This window comes from Lissotriton vulgaris, chromosome 6, assembly GCF_964263255.1.
Source record: "Lissotriton vulgaris chromosome 6, aLisVul1.2, whole genome shotgun sequence".
Taxonomy (NCBI): domain Eukaryota; kingdom Metazoa; phylum Chordata; class Amphibia; order Caudata; family Salamandridae; genus Lissotriton; species Lissotriton vulgaris.
The window spans coordinates 1,001,159,120-1,001,178,417 of record NC_141694.1 but is presented as its reverse complement, the minus strand read 5'-3'; positions in this window follow the sequence as shown (position 1 = coordinate 1,001,178,417).

The following is a 19,298-nucleotide window of genomic DNA, read 5'->3' as shown; positions in this document are numbered from 1 at the left end:
CAGCACTTTCAGAGAATGGATGGTTGAATTAAAAAATATGACAGGGCGGCCAAACAGGACTCGAAAACAGAATACTAAGAAAAAATCAGCTCCATGGTACAATCAAGAATTAAAAATAGCACAGGGGGAGCTCCGTAGAGCAGAACGCAGATGGAGAAAAAACTATAGCACGGAAGAGCGGGGTAAATATAAAAGGGCTATAAGCACCTACCATGCGCAAATTAAATCAACAAAAAGGAAATTCTACGAATCTGCCATAGTTGCTGCAAAAAACAAACAAAAATGTATTTTTAACATTGTAAATGATTTTAATAAACCCACATTTTTAACACAGGAAATTCCACCCTCAAAAGACCTCTGCGAAAATATAGCTGATTATTTTGAGGACAAAGTACAGGGTCTAACCAAAGATTTTGAAATTCCCTCTCTGGAACCCAGTAGAGAAGGTGGAAGTGCTGATGAAATTATGAACCAGTTAGCAACATTCCGCCCAATTAGCCTGGAAGAAACAAGGCAGTCAATCTTAACCACAAAATCTGGGTCCCCATTTGACCCCTGTCCCATAAGACTCCTGCATCTCATGGTAGATGAAGTAAATCCTATGATTAACGAAATCGTAAATCATTCACTTTCCACGGCCAATGTGCCACTGGAATGGAAACTTGCGGCAGTGAAACCCTTACAGAAAAAACCCCTTCCTGACCCTGCGACTCTTTCCAATCTGCGACCTATCTCACTTCTCCCAGCATTATGTAAGATCGCTGAATCACTGGTTAACAAACAGCTGACCATGTTCTTAGAAGTCAACGAGATATGGCATCCCAATCAGGCGGGGTTTAGAGCCCAGCATTCAACAGAATCGGCTCTACTGTACACGACAGACACCATTCGTACTGCCCTAGACCAAGGAAAGAAGGCAGTCCTGATTTTATTAGACCTGTCGGCGGCCTTCGACACGGTCTCTCATGCCATCCTATTGGATCGGCTAAAAACATCGGGCGTGAAGGGGACGGTACTAGAGTGGTTGGAAAACTACCTAAGGGACAGGAGACAGGTGATAACCCTGGGGGAATTTACCTCCACGGAAAAACATCAGACGATGGGAGTACCCCAGGGGTCCAGCCTCAGCCCGACATTATTCAATGTCTACACTGCACCTCTGATTAAACTAATATCATCTTTTGGCATAGAGGTAGTAGCATATGCCGATGATACGCAGTTAATACTGGTTACGGATAGGGACAACCAGTCATGGGAAGAAACATTCAAGGAATGTTTAACTGCCACCTTTGATTGGATGCGGAAGAATCACCTAAAATGTAATACAGGAAAAACAGAGATCATTCCGCTAGGCCCAAATAATGACTTTATTCCCAGGCAATGGTGGCCAGAAAGGGCAGAAATACCGCCTCATACAACCATAGTTGCTCGGAACCTGGGGGTCACGTTTGATTCCAATCTCGCCTTCAAGCAGCAGGCAATAAAAGTGGCAGGAATGTGCTTTGGCTTAATCAAAAGCCTGAGGAAATTCTTTGATTTACTCCCTTTGGAGGCGAGGAAAACTGTTGCAGTAGCGTTGGTAACGTCGCGCTTAGATTATTGCAACAGTCTGTATGCTGGCACAAATAAAGAAGTAACTTACAGGCTTCAGCTAGTGCAAAGCGCTGCTGCCAGATTGGTGCTAAAATGGCCAAAAAGATCGTCAGCCTCAGGGGCATTAAAAGCTCTTCATTGGCTTCCCATTGTAAAAAGGATCCTGTTCAAGGTTTTGATTATAACATTTCGAGCAATGCACAAAACAGGACCAATATATCTACAGAAAAAATTCAAGAGATACTGCCCAACCAGAAGCCTACGATCATCAAATTCCAATACTCTGGTGATTCCTAGGTTTCGTTTAAAAACCCGTGGAGGAAAGTCCCTGGCAGTACTGGGTGCAAAGGCTTGGAATACTCTGCCTCTTGCCCTGAGAACTCTGGATAAAGAAACAGAGTTCCGCAAAGAATTAAAAACTTGGATATTTAAACTGCAAGATAGCATGGCCAGAACTCTAGTTTGATGCTTGCCTCTGTTTTTGGTCCAACTCTGAGTCACCTTGTCATCTGGTAATTTGCCGGAGGTAGCGCCTAGATGCTCCATTGGAGCGATTGCTGCGCGATATAAATAAAATTTTACATTACATTACATTACAAAGTTCCTGTTTAACTTGCAGACAAAGCTTTGTTATCGTGAATTATAAAAAGTTAGATCTCACCACAACAACACCAGGTCAAAACTACATAATAAAAATCCAATAACTAGCGCAACCCTCCTCATCTTTCCTTGGCCCACTGAATACGGTTGTTCTGGGAACAAAAAATAATGCTGACTTTCGTTTGCCAATCAGAAGTTGTAAAAGGGCAGCGTGTTGTTGTTTCCATGTTCAGGGAAGACCACAAGCAGTTGGGGGCTAATGAGAAGGTGAAAAGTGTTCAGAGATAATAAAAAGAGAAGTCAAGGGTCGAAAAACCAAAGGGCATTCTGAGTAAACATGTCAAAAAGTCTGAGAGATGGCAATTGCTTTATTAACCTTCTTGCTTCTCAAATTTGCTTGAAAATGCTCCATTTAACCACTCTTTTTTCAAAGTGTTCAGGCTCGCTCGCTGCACTCGCTCCCCACAGTGCTCGCCCACAAAGTTTACGCCCCACCAATTTCAAAGGTCACCAGCCACCACTGAAGTCATGGTATTATGGTGGCACACAGACTAGCTGCAGGTAGTTGTTTCTCTAGCGTTGGTGCACTTCCCTTCTCAGACCACTTTATTTAGCTCATTTATTTATTTATTTATTGACATTTGTAGAGCGCGGCGAATACCCGTGGGCGTCTCGGCGCTAATTAAGGGATGGATCAGCAACTGGGGTAAAGAAGATATACAAGGCTATTGGTCAAATAACCACGTCTTTAGCTGTTTGCGGAATGTGAACAGGGAGGGACTTGCTCGGATATGTGCAGGAAGGGTGTTCCAGAGTCTAGGGGCGGCAACCAGGAAACGCCTGTCGCCCCAGGTGACTGTTCTAGTGCGAGGCACAGCCAAGAGGTTCTGAATAGAGGAACGAAGAGATCGGGTTCTCCTACCCCTTAGAAAGCATGGCACTTTTTTCAAGTAACTCCGCGCTCTGATCTTGATAAAACAGATTTTTTGACAGCTATGCTCTTATTAACATTCATGCTGGCTAAGATTTTTGCTCTTGATAATATCCACACTACTCCTTAGAAGTGGCTGCAAATGCTATCTTTCCTTTCCAATAAAAAATACAGCAGGATGGGACATCTGCTTGGTACACTCTGAAAGCTTTCTCGGTTCCTCTCTTGGCAGATGATTGACACAGCAACGTTCTGAGCTACTCATCCTTTGGAAAATATTTCTTACCACTGGATGTAAAATGACACCCATTGGTAAATTGTGAGATAAATCCCCAAAAGTATAAAGCGATACTTAACAAGGCACAATCTCTGCATTTTCATTAGCATACATTTTCAGTAGTACTGATTCATTAGACACCAGTGGCGTAATGCAAATGATGGGGACCCCTGGAAATTATAATGAGGGGCCCCTGAGTCTCACATATCTCACAGATATTCATTGGCCTGGGCCCTGAAGAGTTGGGGCTGCCCTGCCGCGCAAAACGCCTAAACCCAGAGGGCCTCATTTGTAATATTTCTACGAGCAGTAAGCCTTCCTGATGCAATACTGTGCATCAAAAGGAGTTAGCAGGAATGCGCCATATCTATAAGATACAGCGCATTCCTGTCCTCCCCTGCACTAGCACACAAAGGACTGCCATGCACCAATGCAGGCACACTTGCACCACGGAGCAAGGGTGTCTGCGTTGTAAGGGTGAATGTTTTTGCGCCCGAAAGAATGCCTTCCTGCACAAAAACAATCACAAGAGGTGTTTTCATCTTTCCATGTCTGCTGCAAAATGCTGTACACATAGAATGCAGCACTCATAAAAAGGAAAAATAAGGAGAAGTAAAGGTATTTCTCCTTGTTGCACCTCCCTAATGCCTACCCTGGGGAGGGGTAGGAATCTGACGCATTTCCAGGTTTACAAAACCTTGTTAATCTGAGAATGGTTCCATGAATGTATTATGGAAACACCCACAGCAACACCCATGGAACTCCCTTTCAAACAAAGTCATTCATGAAATGGGGCCAAATTTACAAGGCCATGAAAATCCATGCATGGTGGTTTTACATAGGCTTGTAAATATGGGCAGGCACACTTCACTGCCAGTGCCACCTGGATCACTCAGCAAAGGGGAACTTCACAGACACTGCTCCTGTCATTCTCTTTTTGCAGGGCAGTAGCTAACAGGCTGGTTGCTGAGTTTATTAGTTGCTCGGTGTCAGTGGTGGTGGAACAATTTTCAACCTGTGGATGCTGGCCCACTCTAAGATGTTCTTGGTAAATCACACACTAAAGCTCAGACTCACTTAAAATATTTTTTTAGATTTTCTAGAGCCATTGATCTAGAGCCACCAAGATCTCCTGCTGTGTGCCCCAAGGATCATCCCTCAGCCCAACCCTCTTCAATGTCTACGTGGCACTGCTCGCCAACATCGTCTGCTCACACAACCTCAACATCATCTCCTACGCCAACGACACACAGCTGATCCTCTCACTCACCAAGGACCCCACGACCGCCAAGACCAACTTCCATGAAGGAATGAAGGCCGTCACCGACTGGATGATGAACAGTTGCCTGAAACTTAACTCAGACAAGACAGAGGTCCTCATCCTCTGCAGCACCCCCTCCGCCTGGGATGACTCCTTGTGGCTGGCCACTCTGGGAACCGCACCGCAGCCCACTGACCACGCATGCAACCTGGGGTTCATCCTAGACTCAACGCTCTCAATGACCCAGTAAGTCAACGCTGTCTCCGCTTCCTGCTTCAACACCCTCCGCCTGCTTTGCAAGATCTACAGATGGATCCCCACTGAAACCAGAAGGACGGTCACCCAGTCCCTCGTCACCCGCAGACTGGACTACGGCAATGCCCTCTACGCAGGAACCATGGCCAAACTCCAGTAAAAGACTACAAACCATACAGAACGCCTCCATACGCCTCATCCTCGACATCTCCTGCCACACTCTCATCACAGCCCACCTGAGAAACCTGCACTGGCTCCCAGTCAACAAGAGGATCACCTTCAAGCTCCTCACCCAGGCTCACAAAGCACTCCACAACGCCGTCCCAGCATACCTCAACAAACGACTCACCTTCTACACCCCGAACCGCCAGCTTCCCTCTGCTGACCTCGCCCTCACCACCGTCCCACGCTTCCACAGGACAACCACCAGCGGCAGATCTTTCTCCTAGCTCACTGCCAAGACATGGAACACCCTCCCCACCCATTTGCGACAGACCCAGGACCTGCTGACCTTCAGGAAACTTCTCAAGACCTGGCTGTTCGAGCAATAGCTGCACCCTCCCCCCCTCAGCACCTTGAGACCCTCATGGGTGATTAGTGCGCTCTACAATTGATTTATTGATTGATTGATTGGGATCTCTGCTGGATTCCTGTTCTTGAAAGTTACATAGCCAATCTGATCTCTGCTATTAAGTGTACTTACATTCAGAAAATTCTGGTTCTTGATAAACCCTAGATTCACTCTGATTTCCACTCATATTATATGCCATGACACGTGATTAGAGTAACTCGGAGTTCTGATCTTGATAAAAACGGACTGTCTGACAGCTAATATTTTTGCTATTGATGATATCCACACTAACACATAATCCAGTTCCTGAAAATACCAAGGCTCATTGTGAGTTCTGTTCTTGATAAAACCAGAATTACATTTATATTCACACTCACTGAGAACACTGTTACAGAAAATACTGCGAAACACCCTGATCTCTGCTCTTGATAACAGTCATTCAGAACAATGTTTCATGAAGAATAAGGCAATCACTAAGAGTTCCGCCTTTGGTAGTTCCCATAATTACTCTGAGCTCACTCTTGATAGTGATCAAAGCCTTGTTCTTGACAAAATGTTGACTCACTGAATTACTTTTGATAATATTAAATCCATCAGTCCTCTGCTCTTAATAATACACAGGTGAAGCATCCCTTCAGTAAGAGACTGGACACAGCAAGGCTGTTGAAGTAGGTTTATTCCCATTAGAAGATCCCATCCAACAGGATATAAGTTACAGCTTCAACTGAAGCACATCTCAAGTCATAACAAGTTCCACATGACATTTATAAGATTACAAGCTGACATGAGTTCGGCAGTACAGCCTACCAAGAATACAAATGACCTCAAGTGGTTACAATACTCAGATGTCATTTAAAGAGACACAACACACACCTCCCTTCCTTAACAATAACAAAAGAAAACATAATCAAAAATTAAACATTATCAGTAAGATAACCAGGACGTTTGATTGTCCTTGAAGAGCAACAAGTGCTTTTTAAACCATTACTTTTTTCATCTTTTTTTTCAAAGGGACTAACAGGAGTGGAAGTTCTATTGTGAAAATGTAAATAACACTTCCCATCTACATTTCCCTTGACCACCACCACTCTGTTTAAATTCCAAATGCGATGATCTTGAGTTTTAATAGCATTCTTGAAACATTTGATGACCATAAGAGGCTTAAAAAATGTAGAATTAGATTTACCGCCCAGACCAGGTTATTTAATCATGACCCAATCTCCAACCTTCACCACAGTTCTATTAACCGCATTTTTTACATCAAAATAGTTTTTTCTTTCAGTGGCTTTCTTTTCTTCCCTTTTTTGTATGTCTTTACCATCACACACACTTTCTTTTTCCCTGGCTAACTCATATTTGGTGACCCAATAGGGTTCTACAAATGTGTTAGGTACTCTACCATGGAATAACATAAAAGGTGTTTTCCCCGTTGTACAATGAGGAGACATTCTGTATTCCTCCACTTTGTTCAGAACATCACCTTTCCAATCTAAGGATAATGACTTTGCCAAGGTAATAGTTTCCTTTAGAACCCTATTGAATCTCTCAACCATTCAGTTGGATTCCGTTGGATTCTGGATGATAAAGAGCACACCCTTGACCCTGCCACCAGGCAGGTCGCTCCCCTCGCCACCACACTGCCCCTCCCGTGTGCCCTGAGCCCGCTGCTCCTGCTCACTTTGGTTTGTGGCCCGCTTTTCTTGACTGGTTGATTTCTTGCTCTGTCTCTGTGTTATCATTTATTAGCACTGTGTTAGCATTATTGTGTGTTTTTCCCTTCTGTGTATTGTGTTAGAATTATTGTGTTTTCCCCTCTGTGCCCTCCACTTTGCCTTCTGTAACCCCCACCTGCCCCCCCCTTCATTTAACCCACCGCTGCATCCCCTGCGGCCCTGCCACCCTGATCTCCCATTCGCCACCCTGATCACGCCTCCCAGCTGCACCTCCCTCCCACTTCCCCTCATATGGAGGCTTCGCAGTGGTGAAGAGAGCCACCCTTGACCCTGTCACCAGGCAGGTTACTCCCCTAGCCACCACACAGCCCCTTCTGTGTGCCCTGAGCCCGCTGCTGCCGCTCGCATTGGTTTGTGCCCCGCTTTTCTTGACTGGTTGATTTCTTGCTCTGTCTCTGCGCTGTCATTAGCACTGTGATCTCCCATTTGCCGCCCGTTCCCGCCTCTCAGCTGCTTCTCCCTCCCACTTCCACTCATATGGAGGCCAGGCAGCAGACGCGCTGCTGGTGTGCCAAAGGCGAGCCTAAGGCAAGCCCGTCTGCGCCTGTCCGTGCCTGGACCCCGCCCAGTGCCAGGACCCCTGGCCCCAGCAAACACCATGACACCCGCCTCCTCTATGACTCCAGCACCCTCCACGCACTCAATGCCAGACGATCAAGCACCTGCTGCCTGGCTACCCCAAAGTGCACCCAAGGACCCTTCTCCTGCTGGAACTGTACCTTCACCAGCATCTGGCCCGCCAACTCACCTACCAAAGAACCCAACCTCCTCAGATGCATCCTCCTCAACACTCGCTCCGCACGCAAACACGCCGTTGAACTCTGGGACCTACTCGATACCAACACCCCAGACGTCGCCTTCCTGACGGACACCTGGCTGAACCCCACATCGGCACCCGACATCGCCATAGCTATCCCAGAAGGCTACAAGATCACCTACAAGAACCACAACAACAGAGTAGGAGGAGGAATCGCCATCGTCCACAGGAACACTCTCAAAATCTCACCAAACACCGATGACACCCTCAGCACCGCCGAACACCTGCACTTCCAGATCCACACCGACCCCAACAACACCCTCAGAGGAACCCTCGTCTTTAGACCCCCCCGGGCCTCGACCACAGTTCAGCGACTCCATCGCCGACTTCATCCGCACACACGCCCTCGCCTCCACGGACTACATCCTCCTCGAGAACAATAACAACTCCAACTCTTCCACCCTGATCGACAACCTCGCCAACCTCGGATTCAGACAACTCGTCATAATACCCACCCACTCCGCCGGCCACACACTCGACCCCATCTTCTCAACAAGCTCCCACGTCTTCTTCAACCACACCACCAAACTCAACTGGACCGACCACCATTGCATCCACTTCACCTTCCTGAAACTCACCACACACCACCGCACCCAACAGATGCCTTGCCACTGCTGGAGCAAAGTCACAGAAGACCTGCTAACCACCACCCTTGCCCGCAGCCTGCAACCTCAGACAGTGGTTCAATGACTGCACTAACACCCTTGCCCTGCTCAAGAAACACTCCAACAGCCACACCATAAAGAATGCGAGATGGTTCTCTGAAGACGTCAAGGCCTCCAAGCAAACCGGCCAAAAGCTAGAGAAGAACTTCCAAAAGGACCTCCTTTAAAGACCGCCTAGACAACAACACACACAACAGCAAAGAGCTCTTCAACACTGTGAAGGAACTCTCCAACCCCAGCTCCAACACCAACAACATTCCACCTTTGCAAAATCTGTGTGGCTCGCTGGCCACCTTCTTCCGCCGCAAGATTGCAGACATCCATGACAGCCCCGGCAACCACCGAGACCTCCACCCCCACGACCACCACCCACACCAGCCCCCTTATCTCCTGGTCCAACATCAACGACTATGACACCATCAAGATCATGAACTCGGTCCACTCCGGGTCCCCGTCTGACCCATACCCACACCACATCTTCAACAAAGCCAGCACCACCATCGCACACCATCTCTGGAAAACCATCAACATCTCCTTCGAAACAGCAACCTTCCCGGAGAGATGGAAGCACGCCGAGATCAACGCCTTACTCAAGAAACCCAAGGTAGACCCCAAGGACCTCAATACCTTTTGACCCATCTCCCTGCTCCCGTTCCCGGCGAAGGTCATCGAGAAGGCCGTTAACAAACAACTGACCAGATTCCTCAAGGAGAACAGCATCCTGGACCCGTCCCAGTCTGGATTTCACAGCAACCACAGCACCGAAACTGCCCTCTTCGCTGCCACTGACGACATCAGGACCCTGCTAGACAACAGAGAAACCGCGGCCCTCATCCTCCTGGACCTGTCAACCGCCTTTGACACGGTCTGCCACCGCACACTACGAACAAGCCTCCACGACTCCGGGATCCAAGAGAAGGCCCTGGACTGGACCACCTCCTTCCTTTCCGGCAGAACACAGTGCGTCCGCCTCCCCCATTCCGCTCCGAATCCACCGAGATCATCTGCGGCGTACCCCAGGGCTCATCCCTCAGCCCAACGCTGTTCAAAATCTACATGGCACCGCTCACCCATGTCACACGACTGCACAACCTCAACATCATCTCCTACGCCGATGACACCCAGCAGATCCTTTCCCTCACCAAGGACCCCCACACCGCCAAAACCAACCTCTACGAGGAAATGAAGGCCATCCCCGACTGGATGAGAAACAGCCGACTGAAGCTGAACTCGGACTCGGACAAGACGGAGGTCCTCATCCTCGGATCCACTCCCTGGGCCTGGGACGACTCCTGGCGGCCGAACGCACTAGGAACAGCTCCAACGCCCACCGACTACGCACGCAACCTACGACGACTCCACCCTCTCCAAGACGAAGCAGGTCAACGCCATCTCTTCCTCCTGCTTCAACACCCTCTGCATGCTCTGCAGGATTTACAAGTGGATCCCACCGAAACAAGAAGGATGGTCACCCAGGCCCTCATCAGCAGCAGACTGGACTACAGAAACGCCCCCTACGCAGGAGCCACGGCCAGACTCCTGAAACAGCTCTAACGCATCCTGAACACCTCCACACGCCTGATCCTCGACATCCCTTGCCACAGCCACATCACACCCCACCTGAGAGACCTGCACCGGCTCCCCGTCAACAAGAGGATCACCTTCAAGCTCCTCGCCCACGCACACAAAGCACTCCACAACTCCGGACAAGTGTACCTCAACAGTCGACTCAGCTTCTACACCCCCACCCGCCAGCTCCGCTCTGCTGACCACGCCCTCGCTACTGTCCCCTGCTTCTGAAGAGGGACCGCTGGCAGCAGATCATTCTCCCACCTTGCCGCCAAGACATGGAAAACCCTCCCCATTCGCCTACGGCAGACCCAAGACCTTCTGACCTTCAGAAGACTCCTCAAGACCTGGCTCTTCGAACAGTAGCAGCACTCCCCCTCCCCTTAGCACCTTGAGACCCTCACGGGTAAATAGTGCACTTTACAAAGGCTTTGATCGATTGATTGATTAACAAGTCTTGTGTACAATACCTCTCAAGGTTAAAAACTCTTCCATCTCTCTAGAAGTGAACTGGACACCAGTGTCTATTAAAATAGACTCAGGCATACGTTCTTTTGAAAACAATTCTTTCAAGCATTTAATTACATGAGCCAAATCCATCATAGTAAAATAAAATACTTCTGGCCAATGAGAACACGTGTCAATTACCACCAATAGAAAGGTTTGCACTCCACGATGAGGAACTGGACCAAGTATATCAAATGCAATGTCCTGCCAAGGATGAGACGGACGCCTTCTTATGATCATCGGTTGCACACGTGGACATTTGGATTTCTCACTCAACGTGCAAGGAACACAATCGCGAAGCACATGCTCCACAAGCTTCTCCATGTCGGACCACCATTATGACATACACAACCTTTCTTTGCTTTTACTAAGACCTCCATGGTTTGAATGCACCAAATCCACTAATTCATTCCTGAGGCTACGTGGAGGAATTAATCTAGTGCCTCGAAACAACAACCCATTCTCAACAGACAACTCATTTTGTATAATCCAAAATGGTCTCGTAAGATCAGAACCTGGCTTCCTATTTGTCCAACCTTTTTGAACAAATTATATTACTTCTGTCAAAGTCGAATCAATGGCTAACTCCTCCATCCACCGTTTTTCCAAAATTATGTTATGATCCACCACACACACCCATTCATTTGAATCATCAAACTCCTCACACACTGTGGATTCCCTAGGGATGAGGTGTGATAATACATCAGCAACGCCATTGTCAATTCCAGGAATATATTTAAGTGAAAAACTATACTCTTGCAAGCCAATAACCCATCTAGTGATCCCACCAGAAATCAAATAGGACCTTTTATATTCAATATTTCCACTAATGGCTTGTGGTCAGTGTGAACCTCAAAATTAATTCCCCACAGAAATTTCTTTAATTTTTTTATTGCCCAGAAAAAAGCAAGGGATTCTCTCTCAACCACCGAATAACGTGTTTCAAGATCTCTTAAACTTCTAGAAAGAAACATAACAGTTTGCACGCCAGATGGACCATTCTGTTGTAAAACAGCCCCCAAACCTTTCTCGCTTGGATCAGTAACTAAGATGGGTTTAATAGAGGGATCAAAGCTTTTTAAGAGAAGGAACATTATTAAATTTTTCCTTAACACTATTGAATTCACTCTCCCACAGCTCCAACCATTCAAAATCAACACCTTTACATAATAAGGAGCTCATGTTGACAGTAGAAACAGCAACATTTTTCACAAATTTGGCGTAATATTCCACCACACCAAAGAATTTCATCAACTCACTTTTGTTAGGAGGAGAGCCCATATTACGACTGGTATTAATCAAATCACTCTTAGGTTTAACACCATCACCAGTTATGCTGTGTCCTAGGTAATTTATGGAATCAGACCTGAATCTACACTTTTCCATCTTAATAGTAAGGTTGCACTCATACAATCTCTCCAACATCATCTTTAATCTAGAGTCATGTTGCTCTACATCATCACCAAAAATGAGAATTTCCTCTTGGTATATGCATACCACTTTTATATCTCTGAGTACATTTTCCATGGCTCGTTGGAATACAGATGAAGTAGATGCCAATCCAAATGGCATTCTAATGAATCTGAATGTCCCGAAAGGTGTTATAAATGATGTAAAATCTCTCCACAATTCTTCAAGATCAAACTGATGATAAGCGGATGTGAGATCAATTGTGCTAAACACCTTCGCACCACCTAAAAGAACTAGCAACTCAGTGATGTTTGGCAAAGGATATCGATCAACAATCACACATTTGTTTAGTTGTATCAAGTCAATGCAGAGATGCAAGTCACCAATAGTTTTTCTGGCTGCGACCACTCGGGCCAGCCATTCTGTTCCCTCAACCTCCTCAATAATCCCTCGACTTTTGAGTTTAGAAATCTCTTTCTGCATATCATCTTTTACAGATAGAGGCACATTTCTCACTTTGCAACATACAGGTACAGAACCTTCTTTCAATTTGGTTTTGTGTTGGTAACCTCTTAAGCATCCCTACTCATGTTTGAATACCCCAAGAAATTCTTTCTTAAGATTCTGTAAAAATTAATTGGCGTTTGACTTCATCACAGAATACACTCTATCCTTAATTTGAATTGGAGGATAAGCGTTAGGCTCGAGGAACACACCTAAATCTCCTTAATGTAGCCAACTGATGATACTATCACCTTTTTCTGACACATAAATCTTTCCTGACACAAATCTGTCTTTATATTCAATTAGGCTAATAAAATACCAATGCAATTTTATAGGCTACCCACCATAGGCTAAAGGTGTGATATCAGGCTTTATCAGTGAAATTTTGTCTTTCAATTTGGAATAATAGAAATCATTAGAAACAGTAGTAATCTTTGCACCTGAGTTGAATAAGACATGAGTGCTTTCCCCATTGATAATAATATTGTCAAAAGGGCATGATTTCTTATTAGTTCCAGTATGGACTTGGATCACAATTTGTCCACATTCATAATCATCAGCACCTATTTCGATATTGTCAGCCTCGTACATTTTGACCTTTTCTTTTAAACTTTGAGCAGGTTTGACCAAAGCAGGACTCCTTTTGTCGTTCGCAAGATGGCCCACTCTACCACATCTGTAACATCTTCGTTGCTCAGTACCTTTTCCTTTAAACTCATCCTTATCGATTGTGACATTATTTTACATTTTTCAACCTTCTTTTGATTTTTATCCTTAATCTCTTGTACTTTTACATCTTTCTCATTGTCTTTCTTTGTAACTTCAACACATTTTAAAGAATGTTAAATTCTCTTAGCAATGGTGGAAACCTCATCTAAAGTAGGTTCATCACGTAACCAAAGTTCTTCTCTAACCTTTTCCATGTTGCACCCAAACATAAACTGATCACTAATACGTTCATCAGTTAAGTTTTCAAATCTACATGGAGAAGCAAGTTTTTGTAAATCAGTAACATATCCATCAATAGTTTCTTCTTCCCTTTGCGTTCTTTTAGCAAAATTATATCTTTCTAAAATCGTACGGACATTAGGTAAGTAGTGTTTATCTAACTTTTTAATGCAGATCTCATAGTCATTCAAGTCTCTTGCTTCCGCAGGTGGAGATCAGGAAGATGTTCAAATACATCCAAGACTTCTGAACCTAAACAATGAAGAAGTAAAGACGACTTCCTTTCAGCGCTAAGGGATGGACCACAGACCCTAGAATACCTTTCAAATACTACTTTCCATTTTTTCCATTGTATGGGTGGAACACTAGGACTAAACAGAAAGAAAGGTGCTGCCGTAACATTTTGCATGTTGAGGTACACTATATTCTAATTATATGCAAATAAAATCTAGGAGAGCTATAAGATAATAAGCATATTCTATGTAACACCAAATACCTAAAATATTGTGGTTATGAGAAATCATAATGAACATAAGATATTCAATAAAATAGAACTAAAATAAATGAACAGTTCCTGTAAAATGTAATTCCTACAATGAACATGTGTGCATATGACAGTAGATGTAACACACAAAATTAACGATGCTTAAACCCCACAAATTGAATGTAAAGTTAAAACATACCAAATATTGACAACATTTCCGTAAAATGAGTTCAAATGATAGTGTGCATGTCACTGGAAGGAGATGCTTATACCTTAGTTTGATGTCTTTAATGTGCACAAAGATGAAATGAAGTGTACCGAAAGGCATATCAAATAAATCCTATGTAACACTTATTGTACCGAATAGCGTCTCAAATGGTTGCTAAGTAACACTTCGATTTCGGGATTGCAGTGTACACAAAATGGCTGCCACGTATTTTATGTTGTGTCTTGGAAGACGCTTGATGTATTAACCTGACGCCAATAGTGGAGCGTACTCGCATCAGCAATGACTTGTGAAGAGTCGATTGAGGAGACACTCAAGATGAAGATCTTTGTTCGTCTTAGAATTAGCAGTAAGATTACTTTTGAATCTCGCTACTTGCAATTGTTGAAAACTTGTCAGCATGAAATGCACACAATTCAAATGATGCACAGCAAGATAGAAACTATGTCAGATCTTTGCACTTTTGTACTTGAAACACAAAGTTCAAAGCGATGCACGTCAATGCATAGCCAACACAAAATCATTCTGAAAAGTGAAATTAGATCAAATATATTAAAGTCCCCTTAACCGTATCTATGAAACAACAGGATTACATAATAAAAGTATAGATATATATGATATTTTGCTTATATGAGAAGTATAACCTGTGTAAATATTAGAGTGAATAAAATATAAAGAGAAAAGAGTGATATTTTTTTATGGAAACAGATTAGAAAGAAGAGCAAGAATAAAGAAAGATAGAGCGAGAAGAAAGGGAAGAAGAAGAAGAAAGAAAAGAAAAAGAGAAAGAAGTATGAAGTATAAAATAGGAAACTGTAAGGATTAAGATGTTGATGATAGAAAAGTAGTGAATGGTAACCATAGTAAATCAGATTTAATCTGTAAATAAATTGAAGATTGAGCAACGGAAGCAATTCTATGTTCATCACAAATTAAATTCCACCAAACTAAGAAAGATAGTTTAGAGTTGTCCTTCCAACAAGTTAATAGAACTTTAAACGCCATAGCAAGAAATACATCAAATAAAATAGATTTAGAAGTAATTTGATCAAAATCTGGTGACATAGTACCTAGAAAAATATTATGAACATTAAATGAAATCTGATAAGTAAAAATCAAGATACATTTTGACCGTATAGCTTTCCGAAAGACATGTACTTTAGGGCAGTAAAATAATAAATGCATTAAAGATCCTTCAGCATTAAGACATGACCAACAAGATGGTGTGACAGAGAGGTAAAATGTACGTAACATGAGGGGAGTAATAAGAACTCTATTGTAAATAAAATATAAATATTGTGTGATATTTGCAGCTTTGGATGTCTTGAAAAGTTTTTGCCAAAACGTATCCCACTGAGAAATAGATAATGTCTGCGATAGGTCCTGTTCCCATTCAAGTTCAACGCTTGATTTACTACCGGTGGTAACCGGTGTAGATAAGATTTTGTATATAAAGGAAGCTCCAGGTATAATATCAGTAGGGATTTGATGTGAGGGAGTATCCACTGTGAAGGAAGTAGGAATTGGATGAGTGAGAAAACTCTGTACACATTCCTGTAATTTGAGAGTTAAAGTATTATACTGCTGGATATAGGAGTCAGGTAGGTGAAAGGACTCTTGTAACTGCTGGAAGGATAGGACTGTATTAATAACAATCATTTGATTAACATAAAAGAAACCCTTCTCTTTCCATTGTTTGTAGTGGAAAGATTTGTGACAAATGTAATGTATTTATTAAACCATAACGAAGAGGCTAAAAAAGATTGATATTTGTAAAATCTTTTTTTTAAAAGAGTATGTAATAGGTAGTAAGAGTGTTTCAGAATTGAGTATTTAGAAATAAAAGTACAATTAGTCATGAATGCAATATCTCGCACAGAGAAGTAATTTAGTAAGGAGCATTCAACTGTAACCCATGAATGTTTAGGTAAATCTTGATAATCTTTAGATAAAGCATAAAATTGTCAAATTCAAAAAGCGTTATGGTACAATTGAAAATCAGGAAATCTTACACCCCCCTCACTTTTGGGTCGAATCGTTTGGCTATAGCAATCCGTGCGTGTTTATTATTCCAAAGAAATGTAATACATAATGAATTAACCTGAGTAAAATAATATTTAGGGATTTTGAATAGTAGCATCGATAGCAAAAACAGTATTTCAGGAACAATCACAGTTTAATTGTATCAAGCCTGCCCAACCATGATAAAAATAAAGTAGACCAAAGGTTTAACAAATTTGTAATTTTAAGTTTTAAGGCAGTGAAATTGTGGAGTAATGTATCAGGAATGTTAGAAGAGAACCAAGTGCCTAGATATTTAATTTTCGGAGGACACCACATACAATTGGTCGATTTAAACATGTGTCTGTAACATAAAGAGTTTAAGGGAAGAATCTCTGTCTTAAAGTAATTTAATTTATAACCTGAGACATTAGCGAAAGCAGAAATTTCTTGTAGAAAGGGTGGTAAGGAGGACTCACGATTAGACATATAAATCAGGACATCATCAGCAAATGCAGATAATTTAATTTGATGAGATTTTATGTTAAAACCAGTTATGAGAGGATTACTTCTAATATGCTCTAGAAAAGGTTCTAAGCATAACAAAAAAATTAACGAAGAAAGATGACAACCCTGCTGAGAACCTCTTTGAAGACTAAAATATGAGGAAAAAAGACCATTAACAAAAACACAAGCTTTTGGATTTGCATATAACAATTTGGCATATGAAATAAACTTTGGGCCAAAAACAAACCATTTTAGTGTGTGAATCATGAAATCCCAGTTAACACGATCAAAGGCTTTTTCTGTGTTTAGAGATAATGCGGCTAAATGCATAGGGATATTTTTTGCTAAGAATTAAAATTTTGGAAAACATTCTAGCATTATCAGAAGCCAGGCGTCCTTTAACAAAACCAGCTTGATCTAGATTAACAACAATAGGAATTATATTCTCTAAACGAGAAGCTAAGATTTTTGCAAAAATGTTACAATCATAATTGATTAGTGAGATAGGATGGAAATTTTTGCAAAAGGAGGGATCTTTTTCTGGTTTTGGGATTACAATAATGAGGGCTTCCAAAAAAGAGCCACAGGCCTTAGAATTGGATATGAATGAGTTCAAAAGTTCTAATAGTTTAGTGGCAAAATAGGAGGAGAAAGCTAAAAATAATTCAACTGAAAACCCATCAGGTCTAGGAGCTTTCGCTTTTTTTAAGGATTTGAGAGCATCAGATATTTTTTGAAGAGAAATATCTTCTTCAAATTGATTAAAAATATCTGGGGAAGTGTTAGATTTGGGAATATCTCGGAAAAAAGAAGTAAAGTCTTCCTTAGAGGGTTTAGTAGTTTCCATGTATAAAAGATTGTAATATGACTGGAATGTATTTATAATCTCAGAATCCGTTGAGAGGAGTGCATTACTGGATTCTGAGTGGATAGGGCCGATAACTTTAAATTCTGATTTAATTTTTAAATAATTTGCTAACATTTTCCCTGCCTTGTTATGGCCACCATGATATTTTGATTTAATCTTGAGAAGGATGTTACAAGTGTCAGTAGTGACTATTTTATTCAGGGTGGATTTAGCTTTAATTAGTTCTTGTAGGGACGATGAGGATTTGGATGGGTAGTAACTATGCTCTAATATTTTGGGAAGAGTTAGTGTTTCTTTATATTTATCATTCATTAGCTTTTTTTTTTCTTTGCAAAGTAAGCAATAGTAAAGGCTCAAAAGGATGCTTTAAATGCATCCTAATTATTGTGTAATGATGTATCTAACGGGTCATTAATTACAAAAAAATCCCTAATAAAGGCTGTTGCTTCTGACATAAAAGTACGATCTGATAAGAGATAATTATTAAACCATTTTTAACAGGAGGGAGAGTAAGGGAATTTACATATATAAATATGTGAGGTGGGAACTCCTGGTCCCCGGAACTAATAGTAATAACACTGAAGGAGTGCCCCCTGAATGAGAGGAATACAGCAATTTGCTCTCTCCTATTGGGTATGGCTAGGTAAGCACAAAGTGCCCCAAATCCATTAACTGGACAGTAGTAGTCCTTTAAGAAGACCCCTCACTCACCAACCTGGTTGGTGACATGCTTCATCATTGGGGTCCCACCCCATAGGCCGAGTGCCTATAGGGTGTGCTACGACACCTGACTACAGTGGAGCGGGATTTTGTTTCTTTTTTATATGTGCTAATTATAACAATGTGAAGGTATATTAAAAAGGGCCAGTACTACTCCGTTCAAGACTTTATTCCTGAGCGTCTGAACCCTAAATAAAACCAATGTGGCACCTTTGCCCAACTAGGAAGGCTTTGGTGTCTCGAGAAGTGTGATATATTAATTTTTTTAATTAAAAATAGCCAAGTGTGCTATGTGAAAGAAATTATAAAGTAAACTAGGTCTACATGTTTCAACCAATGTAAAAAATTCTCTGGTTTTCGTCAGGACCGTGTGATTTACAAGGGGCGGTACGCACAGGCTAAGGCCCGCCCTGCCCACATGTAATTTACAGACCACAAATACGGGTCTGAGTGTAAAAAGTGTGTTCAATCCTGGGTTCAGGAAAAAACCTGTGGAAAGGAAAGACAAAAGGAAACGGGATTGGGAATACGTACTTGGGGAGACTTAACAGGGATACACAAAACATTTAAAGTGCTTGCTGTGGTCACCCCATCGGGTAGCTGTCTATATTAATTGTCATATAGGCAGTAACAATTCAAAGTGGGTTTTAAATTAACAGTTGCGCTTAAATTGGTACCTTGTATGGGAGACATTGTCTGTGAGGTACTAAAAAATTCGAAGTTGGTCGGACTGGTGAGTGATCTTAACTAAATAAAAGACATGGTGAGCTGCTAGTGAACTCGGCATTCATGCATCATATCTGTGCCGGGAGTGTAATCGTCAAGTATCTTTAAACTGAACATGCAGGCTG